This window comes from Carlito syrichta, unplaced genomic scaffold, assembly GCF_000164805.1.
Source record: "Carlito syrichta isolate Samal-C Ts95f unplaced genomic scaffold, Tarsius_syrichta-2.0.1 Scaffold116229, whole genome shotgun sequence".
NCBI classification, from domain to species: domain Eukaryota; kingdom Metazoa; phylum Chordata; class Mammalia; order Primates; family Tarsiidae; genus Carlito; species Carlito syrichta.
In genome coordinates this window covers 612,319-630,895 of record NW_007060325.1, presented here as the reverse complement: position 1 = coordinate 630,895, position 18,577 = coordinate 612,319, and the positions used below count along the sequence as shown (strand labels likewise).

At 34.6% G+C, this 18,577-nt stretch overlaps 1 protein-coding gene across 1 annotated transcript in view; it reads right to left on the bottom strand.

Annotated features, from left to right (window-relative positions):
* DISP1 (dispatched RND transporter family member 1) overlaps window positions 1-18,577 on the bottom strand; it is a 223,957-nt gene that overhangs the window by 74,346 nt on the left and 131,034 nt on the right. The gene's annotated exons all lie outside the window — the stretch shown is intronic.

Here is an 18,577-nt window from a genome sequence, read left to right as displayed (position 1 = left end):
ATGAAGTTGACACTATTTTTTATAAATATATGGTCTTCATGATGCCAGTATTTAAAATTCCACAACCACAACATAAAAACTTTGTAAATAACTGCAAACAAATGCTGTACATCTACAAATGACATCCCTTAGCAAATAAGCGATAATTTATTGAAACCATGAAATCTAAGTCATCATAACTTTGGTAATAGAAATGTGTAAACAATTTTTTAAAAGCAGGATGTTCTGATTAACTATATAAAGATAGCAATTTCAAAAATTTCAAAAGCATAAGCAACCAAAGAAAAAATAGACAAAATTGGACTCCCTCACAATAAAAAACCTTTGTAGATAAAATGACATCAAGAAAGTGAAAAACTCTTGAATAGGAGAAAATATAGGCAAATCATATATCTAGGTCTAGTATTCAGAATATATATTTTAAAACTCACAACTTAACAATAAAAAGACAAATGATCCAACTTTTAAACGATGCAAAATTTTTGAACATTTCTTCAAAGAAGATATGCAAATGCTAGTATGCAAATAAAAAAATGTTCAATATCATTAGTGATTTAGAGAAATACAAATCAAAACCACAAGTAGCTACTTCACATCCACCATGATGACTACAATCAAAGAGAAATTAACAAGTGTTGTTGAGGATATGGAGAAACAGAAACCTTTATACACTGCTGGTGAGAATGTATGTAAAATGCTATAGACCATCTTGAAAACAACTTGGCAGTTTCTCAAAATATTACACATAGAATAATCATATGACCCAGCAATTTCACTCAACTACTATGAGTTGATCCTCATTACTTGTGGATTCTGCATTTGTGAATTGGCCTGCTCAGTATAATTTATTTGTAACTCCAAAATAATCCTTCCATAGTCATTCAGGCATGCAAATGTGTATAGTGATTAAAAAATGAGTCATCAAGACAATGCCCTTGTGCTTGGCTCTCATACTGTAAACAAATGTCCCTTTTGCAGTCTATTTAGTGTCATGCTTTTCACATTTTGTGTTTTTTGTTGGCAATTTCACTGTTTAAAATGGTCTCCAAGCATAGGGCTGAAGTGCTCCCTAGTGTTTCTAGGTGCAAGAAGGTTGTGATAGGCCTTATGGAGAAAATACACCTGGGAAGGTAAGCTGCTTCGTTCAGACATGAGTTACAGTGCTGATGGACATGCACTCAATGTTAATGAATCAGCAATATATATAAGATAAGGTGTCTTTTTAAAAGAAATACATATAAAACAAGGTTATGTATTGATCAATTGATAAAAATGTAACCAGAGGTTCGTAGGAACCTAATCCTATGTTTTTCCTAGGAGCAACAATTTAGTAGTCACTAATTCAGTGTTTGTAGCAACTTTATGGACATTACTACTACAAATAATGAGAACTGATTGCATATACCCATATGTAAACATATGTTCATACAAAGACTTGTACATGAATGTTCATAGCAGCATTATTCATAATAGCCAAAAAGTAGGAACAGCCTAAATGTCCATTAACTGAAGACTGGATAAATAAAACATGTATATTTAGACAATGAAATAATAGTTCATTCATAAAAATGATGAAACACTGATACATGCTACAGCATGGATGAACATTGAAAACATGCTAAGTGAAAATCAGAAACAAAAGACAACATAGTTTATGATTATACTTATATGAAATGTCCACAATAGGTAAATCCATAGCGACCAAATGGCGAGTGACTGCTAATAGGTATGAAGTTTCTTTTTGAATGATGAAGATGTTCTAGAATTAGATACTGGTGATAGTTGCACAACCTTGTGAATACACTAAAAACCAGTGAATTGTACACCTTGAATGATGAATTTTGGTATGTAAGTTCTATCTCAATTTAAAAAATTAGGAAAGTATAAAGTTCTAGCCATTAAACCAGTGGTTCTCAACCTAAGTGTGCATCAAAATTCCCAGGAGGGTTTGTGAAAAACGCAGATTACTGAGTCCCATCCCCCAGAATTCTGATTCTGAAAGTGTGAGGTGCAGCTTGAGAATTTGCTTTTCTAATAAGGCCTCAGGTAAGACACTGCTGGGTCAGGGACCCATGTTTTGAAAACCACTGTATTAAAGACAATGTCTGAGCTCCGAGAGAGTAGGAAAAGTATCTTTCATCTATATATCTCCTAAATACATCTAAAACAGAGTCAATCTTGGGGAGAAAAAAGATAGGGAGAGGGAGGAGTGAAAAGGACAAATATTTACTTGAGTAAATATATTAAAGGAGTCCCAGTTCCTGAAATCTTAGGGTATACTGATTTCATGTCTTATGCATGCCAAATACTACAATACCTAAAAATCCCCACAACAAAGAAGGAATTAAATAATTAAAATTAAAATTAAGGTATTTTAACATTATTTGATCATTTGAACAGTAATTTGGTTGAGTTTATTAAGGCAGCTAATCCCATTTCACTGTACTTGTCCTTCTAAGAAATGCAAACAAACATTCTAGAGTTGTGGATCCCATAAAGAAACCTCTTAAATAAGATATCACAAAAACCAAAGACGTAAATTCTCTTAACTCATAAACTTGTAAATTCTTACTTACATAGTTAGCAAAGTTACTGATTTGTATGTCTAATCACTTTATTTAAACATTAGGGGTCCATGCAAAAATAGACAATTTAAAGTATCTATCAGTATTATCATATGGAACACATTATTATTTTTAAAATAATAATCAGGATTATTCCCAACTGTGTAAGTACGTTTCTCAATATATTATTTGGAGTAAAAAGGAAAGTGCTAGTGAACTTACAAAGTTCTACTACTCTGGAAACAATGTTCTTTTTTCTTAGATCATATTATTCATCCTTTTTCATTATTAGGAAGACATGGGGGCATGGGGGAGGGAGAAAGAGACTACAGCTGGAAAGACAGACACACCACTTGGGACTTTTAAAAAAGTGATAGAACAGCTGCTGATTAACTAACTTTCCCGTTGAACCTAGTCCAAAATGTAATACTAGACTCTGTTACATTTATTAACATCGAGAAGTCCTATCTTTTTTCTTAGCGTTAAATGTCAAAACAGTTAGGAATTAGTAAACAAGGTCTAAGTAGATGTAGAATACTGCTTCAGCAAGATTTTTCTTTCTATATGGTCAAGTTGATAGTTTAGTAATTTGCAAGTACAAATTCAGACAAATGAATCATATAATATTCCATTTGGCTTTTTAATGTTTCTGGAGTACAAACTGTTAGGTATCCACTAAAGACTTCACACCAGAACATATGCTATATAGCCCAGATAGGGAATGAGTAAAGATTAAAGTTAGTCTTGGCTCTACTGGACACTGGCCATGTAACCTTGAACTAATTATTTAATCTAGCAGTTAAAGTCTCCCATCTACAAAATCCAAACATTAGACAAGATAATCTCACAGGTCCCTGCTGGCTTTGAATTCATTTTTTATGAATTTGGATATCACTGCAAATAGATAAGGTAAATCCCAGTTTTACTATTCAAATTTGGATTAAGAAAAGACTACAAATTCAAAGTTGAGTTAGTTTCAAACAAAGACCATATTGCAAGCAAACTGGAGCAAAAACAAAATAATCACAGGATGCTGAAATTTCTTTCCATAAATTTGGGAACATATTCATCAGTTTCATATATTCCTCTCATCTGACAACTAACATTTCTTAATCGTAAGGCTTCTTTCTTATTCCATTTCCTGTTGAACATTCTTTCTCCAAAATCTACAACTTTTACAAATGAACGTTTTATGACCTTGCTTATCTTCCATAGTCTGACATCTTCATACTTTTCACAACTTCCTGCTCCAGGGTATTTATTCATGCCCTTTCCTACTTTTACTTGCTTTACACTTAGTTCATACAGATCTTATGATCAGTGTTCATTTATTTCACCAGCATCCCAGTCTTTCAAAGATCTCCTAAACTTGCTTTCCCTGTCCTTATTTTTTATTCCATTTTTCTTTCAGGTTTGGAAATGCTACTGTAAAAAATTCACCAGACAAGGAAGCAGAGACCTAAAACAAATGCACTCAATTTTGGAGGGCTTGCAGTGCTGGTACGATTCACCTCATCACAGATTCTTCACTGGAAATCCCCACAGGGATTGCTGAAAGTCATTCCTGTGCTCCCTACCTTGACCCTTTCAGCAAATGTGACCTATTTTATGGAAAAGAATGAAACTATTCGACTGTGAGTTCCTTCAAATACTACCACCTTCTACCTCAATCCTTTTCTGGAACTCGTCCCTTCTCTCACACAGTGTCTAACACTCTTTCCTGCTTATTAATTACTATACTTACACATTAGATCTTTGCTACCCAATAAGGTAACCATGAGCCACATGAAGCTATTTAATTTCAAATTAATTCATGTTAAATTAAATTAAAATTTTAGTGCTCCAATTGCACTAGGCATCACATTTCAAGTGCTCAACAGTCACATGGGGCTATGGAATTGAACAGTGCAGATAGAGCACATGTCCATCACTGTAGACCAGTGCTATAGGACAGCACTGCTCTAGATCTTGACCACCATGTTCCTTTACTCTATCTCACTTTCCCTCCCCAAATTCATCTTTGTCTTTCTCCTCTTTGTCAACTCCTTCTTTAATTACTTAAACAACAAAATAGCCTTAAAAAGTTCCTTCCCTTAGCCTGCTAGTCCTCAGGCTGCACACCTACCTTTTCCTCTTTTCCTTGCTAGATAATAATATTCAAGCCTCACCCCATCTTGTGCCTTCACTTCCTACAATCATACCCACCAGCTAATAAAATTCTTCCTTTGAAAATGAAATCCAATGGCCCTTTCTCATACTCATTTTCTCTACGTATCTTCATTTACCAACCCTCCCTCCCCGCCAACACTCTTTTCTCCTTATCCAGTTTCCATTATTCTATTATCTACCTCTTAAAAACCTCTATTCCATTTTCTTGGCAGATCCTCTTAATTCTGTTATTCTATGCCTAGAGCAATATCCAATGGTCTTGTCCTTTGACCTTTCTGCTCTGTTTCCTGCCTATTTTGTCACATTCAGCTTCTATTATAAGATCTATTTCTGTAGATTCTGCTAAGAACACTTCAATATCTTATTTCCTGCCAGCAGCTCAAACTCAATAATGCCAAATATAAATGATCTTATCCTCAAAAAGCTTCTTGAGGTTGGGTGTGGTGGCTCAAGCCTATAATCCCAGCACTTTGGGAGGCCGAGACAAGAGGATCGCCTGAGCCCGCGGGTTCGAGACTAGCCTGGGTAACATGGTGAGACCTCATCTCTACAATAAATCAAAAAAATTATCTGGGCATGGTAGCGTGTGCCTGTAGTTCCAGTTACTTGGAAGGCTTAGGCGGAAGGATCGCCAGCGCCCAGCTGGTCGAGGCTGTGGTGGCTGGAAGCATGCCACTGCACTCCTGCCTGGGTGACAAAGTGAGACTCCAATTCAAAAAAAAAAAAGCTTCTTGATTTTACTATTTCTATTCACTCAGTCACTTAAGCACAAGTTTTTCACTTAAACACTTATTTATTGAACACCTGATCTGCGCTGCATCCTGAGTTAGGGTGGGAGTCATCTTTGAACTTTATACCACTGTGTAAAGTTATTCATTCATTCCCAAGTCCTGGTCATTGCCATATATACCCATCCTTTTCATTTCCTTAGTTTAACTTTTCCTTGAATTACCGCAACAGCCTAACAGAAGTGACCCTGTGGCTGCCTACCTTTCCAATCTATGCAGCACACAGCTCCTAGATTCATCATCAAAAAAGATAGATCTGATCAAGCTGCTCTTCAGTCTGGAAAGCACTAATGTTTCCCTTGTGCCTACCTAGGAAAGTTTAAACATCTTAACTGGCATCTTAACCCTCCATTATCTGGACCCTTTCCCTTCCCACTTAGTGCCCTTGCCAAGAAGAATTTGCTTTACTCCAAACAAGTGTACACATGTACCTTCACTCTTATGCTATTCCTCCTACTAGCAATGGTCTTTGTTCACAGTTCCAACTGCCACAGTCCCATCCAGTCTTCATAACACACAGCAAAATAACATGTTTTCCATGAAACCTTCCCTGATTACCTAAGTCAGAAATTCTCTCATTTTACTCTAAGCTATATGACCCCGAGATCTCTCTTATGCACTTAGCACGTGTCTTTTTTTAAAATCATGGTCATTGTATACCACTTTTACCCTCTTAACCTATACTTAATGGCACAGGCTCTATTATCATCTTTATACCTCTTCAGGCAGGGATATAAAATACATTATAACATGCACTAGGTAAAATGTTTATACTTGACAAATGTTTATTGAATAAATGTTTTATAATTTGTTATTATTACATATATCCTTTATTAAGCAGAATAAATGTAGTATTAAAATACAGTCTACAAAATATAATTCAGTTTACAAAATCCTATTTCCCTACTGATTATATGGGCCTGGGAACCACTTTCACTATGGCTGTAGGAAAGAAACAACAGCCAAGATTCAATATTTTTAAAATATGACTGTAATATGTTGTCCTAGTCTGCTTTTATTTAAGTTTTGAATACTAAACTACTACTGAACAATAAATAAGAAATGAGTAATTGGCTTTTTACCCTTTTCTCCAAATCAGTATAGATCACTTCAGAAGCTAACGTGCAAACATATTATTGGGCAGTTTAAAAATGTTCATTTTGTTTTATTTCTAAGGTAGAATTGTTTTTTTGGGGGGGGGGATTAACAGAAATATCTTTAAACAGTAAACAAAAGACTTTACCCACATTGTGAGCCATGAAATGTAACAGTGTATAGACTTTGTCAATGAATCTTATTGTAACAAATATGATTTCTATGATAAAGTGTCTTGGAAATAAATGAATCTCAGAAATCTTAGTTTTTATTCATTATATCCTTTACCTGATTTGATTATGAACTAGCAAGTCATAGGCATTTTATCAATAATACAAAAAGTATTTTGGTCATCCAGTATGACATTTCCTTAATATCAATTTATATTTACCAAAAATGTTAACAGAGATCAGAAACTGGAGTACATATTTTAAAGCAAAAAGCATAGAACTCAGTGTATTTTAGAAAAAAGGTTGTCTTTAATTTTTCTTGAGGAAAAAATAGGACTATATAATGCTTTAAAAAAAAAAAAAAAAAGAAAAAATTCCAGCCCTCCTTAACCCACCAAAAAATTTACTATTAAAAAAACTTGACAGGCACAGTAGCTCATGCCTGTAATCCCAGCACTTTGGGAGGTGGAGATGGGAGGACTGCTTGAGAACCAGAGTTCAAAACCAGCCTGCGCAACATAGCAAGACCTCGTCTCTACAAAAAATAAAAATAAAAAAATAAGTAGGTGTGGTGGTGTGTGCTCATAGTCTCAGCTAGCCTTTGGGAGGCTGCTGATGCAGGATGATTTCTATTTATCAATTTTTATTTTTTAAAAAGATATGGGGGTACAATTCAGGGTTAGGTATACAAAAGTTAATTATGCAGGCACCCTTGCTGATGAGGTGTGCCCCTCCCTCCCCTGGCAGTTTCCTTCAACTGCCAATCCCACCCTCCTTCCCACGGCAGTTTTCCACTACTGCCAGTCCCTTTCTTATAGTATTATGATAATTGTTCAAGGTCCGCTTATGAGTGAAAACATGTGGTACTCTCTTCTTTGTTTTCTGTGATAGATCACTGATTTTGTTACCAAATTCTAAATGAATGTGACGCGATCGACTCTAAATCCATCCAAGTTGCTGCGAAGTCCATATGTTTGTCCTTCTTTATGGCTACATAATATGCAGGAAGATTTCTGAAGCCCAGGAGTTGGAGGCTGTAATGAGTTATGATTCTGCCACTACCCTGCACTCCAGTCTGGTCTGCAGAGTGAGAGACCCTGGCTCAAAAAACAAAACAAAAACACCCCTTCCACCCCCCCAAAAAAACCCTCAAAAACTTCTTAAATGTGTAAAGCAAATCAGTTTATTATAGATTTCACACTGGAATTCAGGTGAACGTTTTGTCTTTAACAAGAGTCCTTCTTCCAGGCAAAGTTCAGTGTCTTTAGAGGAGCAGAGAAGGCTCAGAATTGATCATTTTATTTCAAATACAAGCTGAATAATTTCAGCCATAGCAAAATAACTAAACTGTAGATCATCTAAATATATAATCTTATGATGCACAATGATTTAAAACCAAAGCATAATATATTTGTGGGCTCTGGAGAGTTTCCAAAATATTTTTGGTTTCAGTATAAGATTTCAAAATGTGATATTTTGCTTTTACAATAGAAGCTCTTGGCAGAAAACATATGCCTAGAAGACTACTCTGTCTTGTCTCTAATCTAATTAGAACATTCAAATGGTTTCAGTTATATTTTGTTATCAAATTCTAAATGAATGTGGCATGCATATATTAAGAGGGGTTATGACTAATAAACTGAAAAATCTGTGAGACTTCAAATACATATAGAGAAAGTAACATTTACTTTCTTTAGGTCATAAAATAAAGACATATGCAAGCTAATTTTCCAAAACTTACAAGTTTTGTTTTTGTTTTTTTTGAAGTCGTAGTCTCATTCTCTCCCAGGCAGCAGTGCAGTGGCACGCTCATAGCCACCCCACCCTTAAACTGCTGGGCTCAGGTGATCTTTCACCTGAGACTTCCAAGTAGCTGGAACCACAGGCATGTACCACTATACCGGGCTGATTTTTTGATTTATTGTAGAGACAAGGTCTCACCATGTTGCTCAGGCTGGTCTGGAACCCCTGAGCTCAGGCAATCCTCTTGCCTCTGCCTCCCAAAGTGCTGGGATTATAGGCATGAGCCACCATACCAGGCCAAAGTTAGAATTTATAGGAAAATAAATACCACCTGCATACAAACACCTGTCATTGTTGCCAAAGGCTTAGATTAAGTAACACTGTGACACATCACATTTTCTGATACAAAATGATGCTGTAGGAAAAAAAGTAAATGAAAATTCAAATCCCATCTTATTTATGCTTTTTAATAATATGTGATACTATTATTTTTGGCAAGAAAATAACCTTAAACTACCCAGACTCTAAGATAGAAGACATTAGGGTTAGGTATTTCACAAATGTAGAGGGAGTTGTTTTATATGTGAAAACACATGCATTAATTATTTAGAAGTTCAAACAGTTCAAAATTATGAAAGTCATGTTATGCCTGACTTCAGAAATTTGTTTATAAAGTAAAATTCTGTGAAATGGCTGTAAAAAGATAAGAAATAAGGTAGTAAATGGGAAGGAGTAGGGTATTCATATCAGAATTTAAGATGAGAAATGTACTAGAATATTTTACTTAGGCTTCTTAAGTTCCCTTGAAAATATTCCAACCCAGATTGTTGCTAGGCTCAAAACATAGGCCTGGTTGGAAAGAATACATTTACAAATGGGATACAAGAGAAAATATAATTAAGACATGGAAGGTAAAAAGGGTAACTTAACATATTTAAAGGCAACATGTCACCAAGCTCAGCAAATGCCACTTCAAAACACTGCAACAAAAATCACAATTGATTGGCATACTCCACAATCAGGCTCTTCAAGACACAACCTTTGGCATATTTATTACAGACCCAAATGCTAAAACTCTAGGCAAGCCTAGTTGACCATTGGCATTCCTCTGGGCTGTCAGCCAGAATGAACCTCCCAGGTGTGGATCAGTAAACGCGCCAGCTCCAGCATCGTGAAGTGTGAACACAACAGGGCATCTGTCCCAATGCCCACATCCACCTACCACATGTGTGCCGTAAACTGTGCTACGATATTGTGGCATTCCCAAGAATCAGAATGCTATAATCGGGGCTAGATAAAACCTTCAGCAGTCTGCCAGGTGCATGCCTATAATCCAAGCACTTTGAGAGACAAAGGTGAGAGAACTCGAGCTCAGGAGTTCAAGACCAGCTTAGACAACATAGCAAAACTTCATCTCTACAAAAAATAGAAAAATTAGCCAGTTGTAGTTGTACATGCCCATACTTAGGAGGCTAAGGCAGGAGGATCATTTGAGCCCTGATTTTTGAGGTTGTGGTGAGATGGGATTGTACCACTGTACTCCAGCCTGAGCAACAAAGTGAAATCCTATCTCAAAAAACAAAATAAAACAAAACAGAAACCTGCAGCAATCATCTGAGTCTTTAACCTTTAATATCTTTGGAGAAGAAAAATCCACAGGTTAACTTGTTCGAGGGACTCAACCTGGGATTACAATACTTTGGACAAGAATGTAGGGGGGAACTATTTAAAATAAGTCTAAACATTTCTATTCCTGTAAAATAAAACTCATAACCCAATCTTATAATGAAAAATTACCATGACAGATAAGTACAAGCATTGGTTCAGGCACTGAATTTGTAAAGAAACACCAAAGGAGATAGGCATTCTAATACTTTGGTTACAAAGCAACAACAAAAAATAAGCTTACACAATTACCGGTAGCAGGAAAATACTTTATTTACAAAGCAGGTCATTGTATTAGTTCTGAGTTATGTTAACAAGATATCACCAAGATGACCTTTGCTTTTAAAAAAAGGATGAATTTATCACCATGCTATTAGTAATATTTAGTATTTAGACTTTGCAAAGGTCTGTCACTGATAGTGTCTTTTTCTACAACAGAATGTAAGAAGAAAAAAAAGTTGAGGAGATGGAGAAATGAAACTAGTAAATTCTTTGTTTTATTCCTAAATTAAGGCATCTCAACAGTATTTGCTTTCCTGGTTATCTTGGTCAGTGACCAAGAATTCTAATGACCTAAGTATGTACTCTACTTAAAATCCTCAAGTCAAATTCTATTACGCATTACACAGTCAACACAGCCCTCAATAACAGTGAAGGAACAGTATGCATCCCCCCTTCCCATTCCTATGGGATATTAGGCAATGCAATATTTATTCCTTCCTCTGCCAAGTGCAATGCCTTGGTAATATATGTCCACACCCTGCTGCCTTTGCAAGTAGTCAGTTAAAACCAGTATCAAGATTCAAGCTCAGATACCCTATATAAAAACAAATGGAACTGTCACAAACCTCTAAAATAAACCCTAATCTTGAATAAAGCTAATATGCACCTTTTACTTAGAACAAGGAAGCATAATTTTTGGAAACAATTGCTTTTCCTAATCTCTGATTATACTTGCAATGACGGTTACTGTTGATACTGATACACTGCCAATAGACACTCAGAGACATTGTACAAGACAACTATAGCTACACCCAGACTTTAGAAAGCTAGGAGCATACACAAGATGCTCAGTCTGTTACCATGAACTTATTCACATCTTTTAACACTGCCAAAGGCTAAATTTTACAAAATCTCTCACCCCATTTCTTGTGTCTTGGAAGGTGATGGTCTGATATTCATGATTGACAGTATTTGCAGTGTCTAATCTCACAGCAATAAATGACTATCCTTTTCAAGAGAGTAAGTGAAAATAAAAAAATAAAATAAAATAAAGGGAAGAGAAAAAAGAGAAGAATGAAAAAGGAGGTAAGGTCCTGGTATCCATGTCATCTTGTTTCTGACAGCAAAGCTCCTTGCACTGTTCCAAAGAAAACTTACAATCCAAATTAATAATAGTGTGCAGACCTCAGCAGTTCACAAGAAAAAAAATTTTTTTTGATCCTGATCCCAACTTCAAAGAGCAAAATGAATATCCCTTTGGTGCACTATATTTTGGAAGGCAATTAAATTTGTATATAGTAATACACATTTATTTCTGGTACTACATTTGAAAAGTTCAACTGAGCATTTGCACAAGTCTCCCTAAAAGAGTTTTTATTTTTAAAAAGTTTCTTTTAAAAACTTAAATCCTGGTCCCATTGATCAGAACTAACTTCAAATAGATGAGGAGCAAGGAATTTCAAACAGTTCAAAGATTTTAGTTATTTCCTTTGGATCACCTGGCATCAGAGAAAAGCTATGTAAGCTTGGGTAAATAAAACAAAGCATATAACAGTATTAGTTATATAAGCAGACCATACCCATTATTATTATTTTTTGTTTATAATGTATTGAAAAAAACAACTATTCCCACTCCCAAGTACAAATTTGGGAATAAAATCAGTTACCTCCACTTGGATTTCATGTGTACCAAACAAGAAGTGTGAACCTCACATTTCTACAGAAATAAGGAGTGTTTAAATCTCAGGTTATAAACATTGCCCCAAAGATAAATACTAATTAGAGATTCCTACTTTATTTTTCATTTGCTCCTTTACTGAATGTTTTATGCTAATATCTTGTGACTTTTTAAAAGACAAAAAAAGTAATAAAAGCAGAGGAAAAGGGAGAAAAAGGAAGCCCATCATGGATAACATTTTATTGCTAAGCAAATAAAAGAATGATTACAAGGGAAATATAGTTGAAATAATTTTAATGTTTTATAATTTGACTTTTTCAAATAAACTCCAACATGGAAGTTCATAGTTTGGATAATTTGTGTCTAACAGTAACATCTCCACTCTATATTGATACATGTAACTTTTTGATATATAAAAGTTAAGTATCTTGCCTATGAAAAGAAAACTTAATTCATTAACTTATTTACTTGATTCTTTAATAGTCTTTAAAATAATTTAGACTTAATTTCATATTTCATTTATAACCATTTCATAGGTAAATCTTTGAAGAAAATCCAAGTGTCTACCAAGTACCAAGGAGGCAGGTGTCAAAATAAATCTTGGTGTGCTAAAATACTAATATTTAGTGTACTATTGTACTTAATAGTTAGTGTATCACGATATTAATAGTCACTATTTTTTATGATGTTTCAAAACTTTAAAGTACAACCAGACATTTCCTTAAGTACAGGTTTTTTGTTTTGTTTTGCTTAAGCATTTCTGCTATAAATATCTAGTCATGAAGGTCAAGAGTCCTGCAAACTGTCTCTATTCCAAGATTACATCACTGCATATGGCAACATGCTTCATTCTTGCTCCTAACACATCGCATGTCAAGACTCACACATGAAAGCATGTCCCTATCACTCTGCTATTTTTCTAGCTCACATTCTTTAGTGAAACCTCAAATAAGCAAATAAGTTCAACAAAAGTTTACTGAAGTTTAATATACTGTGACTGGCTTTTATTATTCTGCTGTCTAATACGTCCTGACAATAAACCAAAGTTAAAACGGGACACTTTGATTAATTCATGAGTCAACCCCCTATAATTAACCTTCAAGAAATCTCTCTAAGAAAAAGAGTTCAATATATGAAGAAACTAAGGTAAACAGGAATAGAGGAGGAGAAAATAATGAGGAAAAAAAGTACCAGGCAAATGATAAAGGAAATATGGGAAATGGAAAACAGCTACAAGTAGCATCAAGGTGATAAATATACAATATACACATCAAATAATAAGGAAGAAAAGAAGCAAAGCAGAAACTAAGGCAATATGAGGGAAAGATAGGAAGTTGAGGGGAAAGGGCAAAATATGCCCTGAAAATAGATGTCAGAAGAAAAAGTAGGTAGCTTATGCTAAAATATAACATCAAATAGTAATCTGGTTTCTAAAACAATTCATTGGGAGGGGAAAAAAGAAAACCACAAATGGAGCAAACTGCAGCACTAAACAAACCTACAGGTTAATTGCAAAGATATGATTACTCCCTCTTGCAATCTGTGGTTCTTCTTATAGTTCAAATTTAATTTTTTCTCATAAACTCAAAACATTCATTATAATTCTGGACACACAGGAACTTGGTTAAAGTACATTAGTAAAAACTTATGAAAAATAAAGGACTGCTAGGAATTCCAGAGTCAAGAGTGAGGTTCCTCTGGCCTATGGACAAAGTTCACCTGAGTGCTGGCTGCTGTCACTATATACCTATCTAAGGAGCTTGAAACAGTTGTAATTTTAAGAAAGCCAGTGAGCTAATAGGTAAAAATCACTAAACACAGTATTAACCCAGCTCTTCCTGACTTCCTTTATTTTCTACATACAATGTGTTATTGGTAACAGAATTCTGAAAAATATTTATCTTGAATCCCAGACTGAAATTAACATGAGTCAATAGCTTTGAGGAATAACCCACATCATCCTCAAAAGTAACCCATCAGTCTTTTCTGTGGGAGTTGTGTACTGTAAGGAAGAACAGAGTGTATCCTACACCACACCATGATATAATAATCTTGCAAAATGTAATATATCAACATCACAAAGAAAAGAGCAATCATCTCCAGGATTTTTTTTTTTTTTTTAAGTAAAGGTCAAAGAATGAAACTGTCTTCGGGAGTGATCAGGAGAAAATAGTCTTTGATTATGGAAAAAGTTTTTACTTATTTTACATTGAAATATTATAATATGGAGAAAGTAAACTCACTAGGTTATCGATTTCAATAAACATAATGCTTAAGACTGTCCAGTTGCCTTTGATTTAATCCACTGTCCAACACATCACTTCTTTGATTTATAATTTTATCTTCTAGGAGTATCAACATACCAAATGAAAGTTTATTGTTCTGATTTGAGCTAATTTTGTTCCTACTTTTAATACAGTAAATTGACATTGCACTTTCCAAATAGATCTCCAGTTACCTTTGGGTAAACTGATAAAAGTGAGTTCTTCCACCTACAAAGCTGAAAGCCTGAGAGTACTTACCAAAGTACAAACAACTCTGTTTCCTTTAAAATTCTGTACATCCAATGACCCAGTCATCCCTGCACAGACATACTAAATAATCATATCTGTAAGTCATTTAGTTTACAGTTGGAAACAACATTAATGGCCATTTCTTTCATAGGGTCCCGGATAGTCTCACTGCTGTTACTTGATTTTTCTTTGCCAGCCCAGTCATTCTCAAAAGTGAGCCTTATGATATCAGAATCCCCTGGAGGACCCATGAAAACAAAGATTGCTGGGTCTCCCTCCTACCTACTTCTTACAGGGAAATTCTGATTCAGTTGTAGTGGGTTGATCCTGCAATCTGCATTTCTAAAAGTTCCCAGGTGATGCTGAAGCTGTTAGATGGGGGACATTTTGAGACTCTGCTTTAGCTTCTTTCCCCTTTTAAAACATCCTGTAATCAAATGAATTCTCCTGACTAGACAGAGCTCTCATACTAAAACCACTGAATTTAACATGTAAGCCCCCTGATAAAATCCTCATTTATTCTGAGTTCCTCTCATGGCCAAACAAGCAAACCCAACTCAGTTCTTCCTCTGCTAGAAGGCTCTTCTTATCTGCACATTAATGGCCACTATTTTCTTTATTAATACTTATTTTCTCCCCTTCTCACCTCTCTTTCTCACCCCTTTCTCCCTCTCTCTCTCCTTCCTTCCTTCCTTCCTCTTCACTGCAGTCTTGACCTCCTGGGTTCAGGCGATCTTTCCACTTCTCCACTTCAGCCTGAGTAGCTGAGGACTATAAGAACATGCCACAACATGCAGTTTAAATTTTAATTTTTTTTTTTTTGGTAGAGACAAGTCTAGCTATGTTGATTAGGTTGAAACCCTTATTTTTTTTCATTCACTAATTCAGTAAATATTCAAGAAGTAACTACTACGTGTTAATCACCATGCTAAGTGTTGTGAAAAAGACCAAGTTCAAACCTTCTGTCATTAACCTTAAATCAACTCCAAACATCTGTGACTCTATAGCCATCTTAGAAATTAAATTGTTTTAACAAGTAAAAAATACCATATCAAACTATTTTTTCCAGGAGTGGAAATGGATATGCAGTAAATCTACAATATTTTCTTTCCTGGTCTTCTTATAACTTAGTATCCATTTTAGAGAGTTCCAAAGAGTTACAGACATAATAAAGATGAAACTGTTTATTATCTCTAAGTATTCTCTCTAGATAGAACAAAACTAAAATATTTGAGGGTATCTCCTCAGTATTTCTTGAGTTTACTCAGCAGGTGTTCAAAAGTTAGACAAAAGGATACAACTGTTCACTGTTAACATTTTTCAGATAAAATTATTTTTATGGCTAGCACTACAGCAATGCATAGTTAATAGTAACATTTTACTAACTTTTTTCAATTAAATATTTTTTAAATTCTCAAAGTCCTATGAGTATATTTTAAAATTTGCTTTTACTCATGCTTAGTTAATTTTTAAATAATATTTATTCATATTTTAGTATGAGTTTGAATGAAGTCATGTAAGTTATCCAAAACTAATAACCCCATGGAATAAATGAAATTTATTAATGATAAAGGAAGCTTTCACACAGACTTAATTAAGTCATTTTTATAATTTTATTAAAGCATGACAGAAGAGTCCATGTAAGTGCAATAAAATTTAATGGAAACTCAGTCTGGTACTAAAAGGGTAGGTATTATATGCAATGAAAGTATAAATTATAAATAAGAAATAGTCTAATAAGACGTCTGAATTTCCTCACAAATTGGCCAACATATACTTATGATCAAATTTATGCATTGAGTAAAGAAGACAGCTACAGTGATGCTATATATTGTTTGTACAGTCTGCATATGAAAAATGAAGTTATTCTTTAATTAGCCATTTCTAAGCCAAAGTTAATGGTTGTTTGAAAATGAGGCTCATTACATGATTCTGTAAATGTACTCTGTAATAACTAACATAACCACACAGCTGTATAAACATATTTACCATGACATATTCTTCTACCACAGGTATATATTTTCCATTCAGCGCATTGCTAATATTCATCTCAGACTAGACTGATTTAGAACTAACATTTAAGGGAAGAAATATTTCTTAAATTATTTAACTATTTGTAGAATGATGTTAACCCAACAGAACACTTAATATGTCATAATCCATCCTAATTTTAGCATTTTTATGTTCCAACTTGTTCTTAAAAGAGTTTGTGGTAGTTAATTCTTTTTTTAGACATATTAACAATTGAATCCTCATCTAAAAAGCCAATGAATCAGTACTGATATAAATTATCTGATTTGTATTTACCAGCATGCGTACTTGCAGTATGAGTAGATTTTATGCTTTCCCAGTAACACATATAGTTTTAAAAAGTAAAATATTCCAATAATACAATCAAATAATACACTCATTTTATTAGTTAAAATACAAGTCTATGAATAAACTAAACTATGCTTTCTTTTACTCATTTTTTTATTAGTTATACTTTTTAGAATTTATATGAAGTATCACATTAAGAGATTACAGACATAAACTTTAGCCTCTTTTGAACATCCTCAATGCTAAATGATACTGAAAAAAATCTACAAATATGTTGACATATAAGTAACATCTTTAGTATAGCTCAGAACAAATGGCTTAATAATAACTTATGATGTAATAGAATGAATGATGACCTAAGACTAGAGGCTCATATAAATATGTTTTCTATCTAACGAATAATTCAGATCTCAATCTTAAGATTACTTTTTAGTTCTGGAAGTGTAAAATAGATTAAAAACCTCACACTGGCAGATATAGATTTCAAAAGATGCCTAAACCTTTACATAATAGTCACAAGAATATTTTTCAGCTTTCATCCAACACCTATTAGCTTCATCCTTCCTGATTAGGGAAATTCATAAGCAGACTACTCTTCCATAAATGGAATTTGAGTTGTAGGAATACACAGCTCATATGCCAGGTTTTATTTGATCTGAGCACTGTTGCCACACAAACACTGCAGCAGACAAAAAAATTAAAATGTACTTAAGCACAAATTTATGTTTATTCACTCTACTGCCTACTTCTGAAGGAATGCCCAAACATGTCTTCTAATGCACAGAAGTAAATCTCTTCCCTAGCCACTGAGCAAACATCTCAGAGCCAGGGAATGGCTTAGGTATCTGAGAAACTAAGGAAGGATTCAGAGTACTAATCTTTAGTATACATAAAAGGCAATGTCAAATAGTTCTGGTATCTTCTAATTTTACATAGTGTGGATTAAGGTCATACTACAGCTAAAGTTTCCAAACAGGGATCACAAAACCAGCTTAAACAACATGAACGCTTTAAAAACAGCCTGCAGCCGAGTTCAGTGGTTCAACCTCTAATCCTGCGCTTTGGGAGGCCGAGGTGAGGGAATTGCCTGAGCCCGCGGGTTCGAGATCCGCCTGGGCAACTTGGCGAAATCTCATCTCTACAATAAATCAAAAAATTAGCCAGGTGTGGTAGTGCACGCCTGTAGTTCCAGCTACTTGGAAGGCTGAGGTGGAAGGATCGCCAGAGCCCAGCAGTTTGAGGCTGCAGTGGCTGGGAGCGTGCCACTGCACTCCAGTCTGGGTGACAGAGTGAGACTCCAACTCAAAAAAAAAAAAAAAGTCTGCAAAGCTGTTTTCCCTCTCATCACAAAGAGAAAAAAATAATTTATATATTAAAATGTGTTCCAAATTCTCCAGTATCTCAGTAAATATATTTAAATATATACCTTTAATATTTACTTTTTAGAATTAATACTTATTTACCTATACCAAAATCTGCTCATTTTGATTCTGCATCTCATACTTTACATCTGGGTTCAATTTTCTTCTTGTTGAAGTATATGCTTTTGTAGTTCTTCTGGCAAAAATCTATGAGTAGCATACACTTTCAGTCTCTGCAGATCCTTAAATGTCTTTTTTTCACTCTTACTCTTAAATTATTTCCCTCAGTG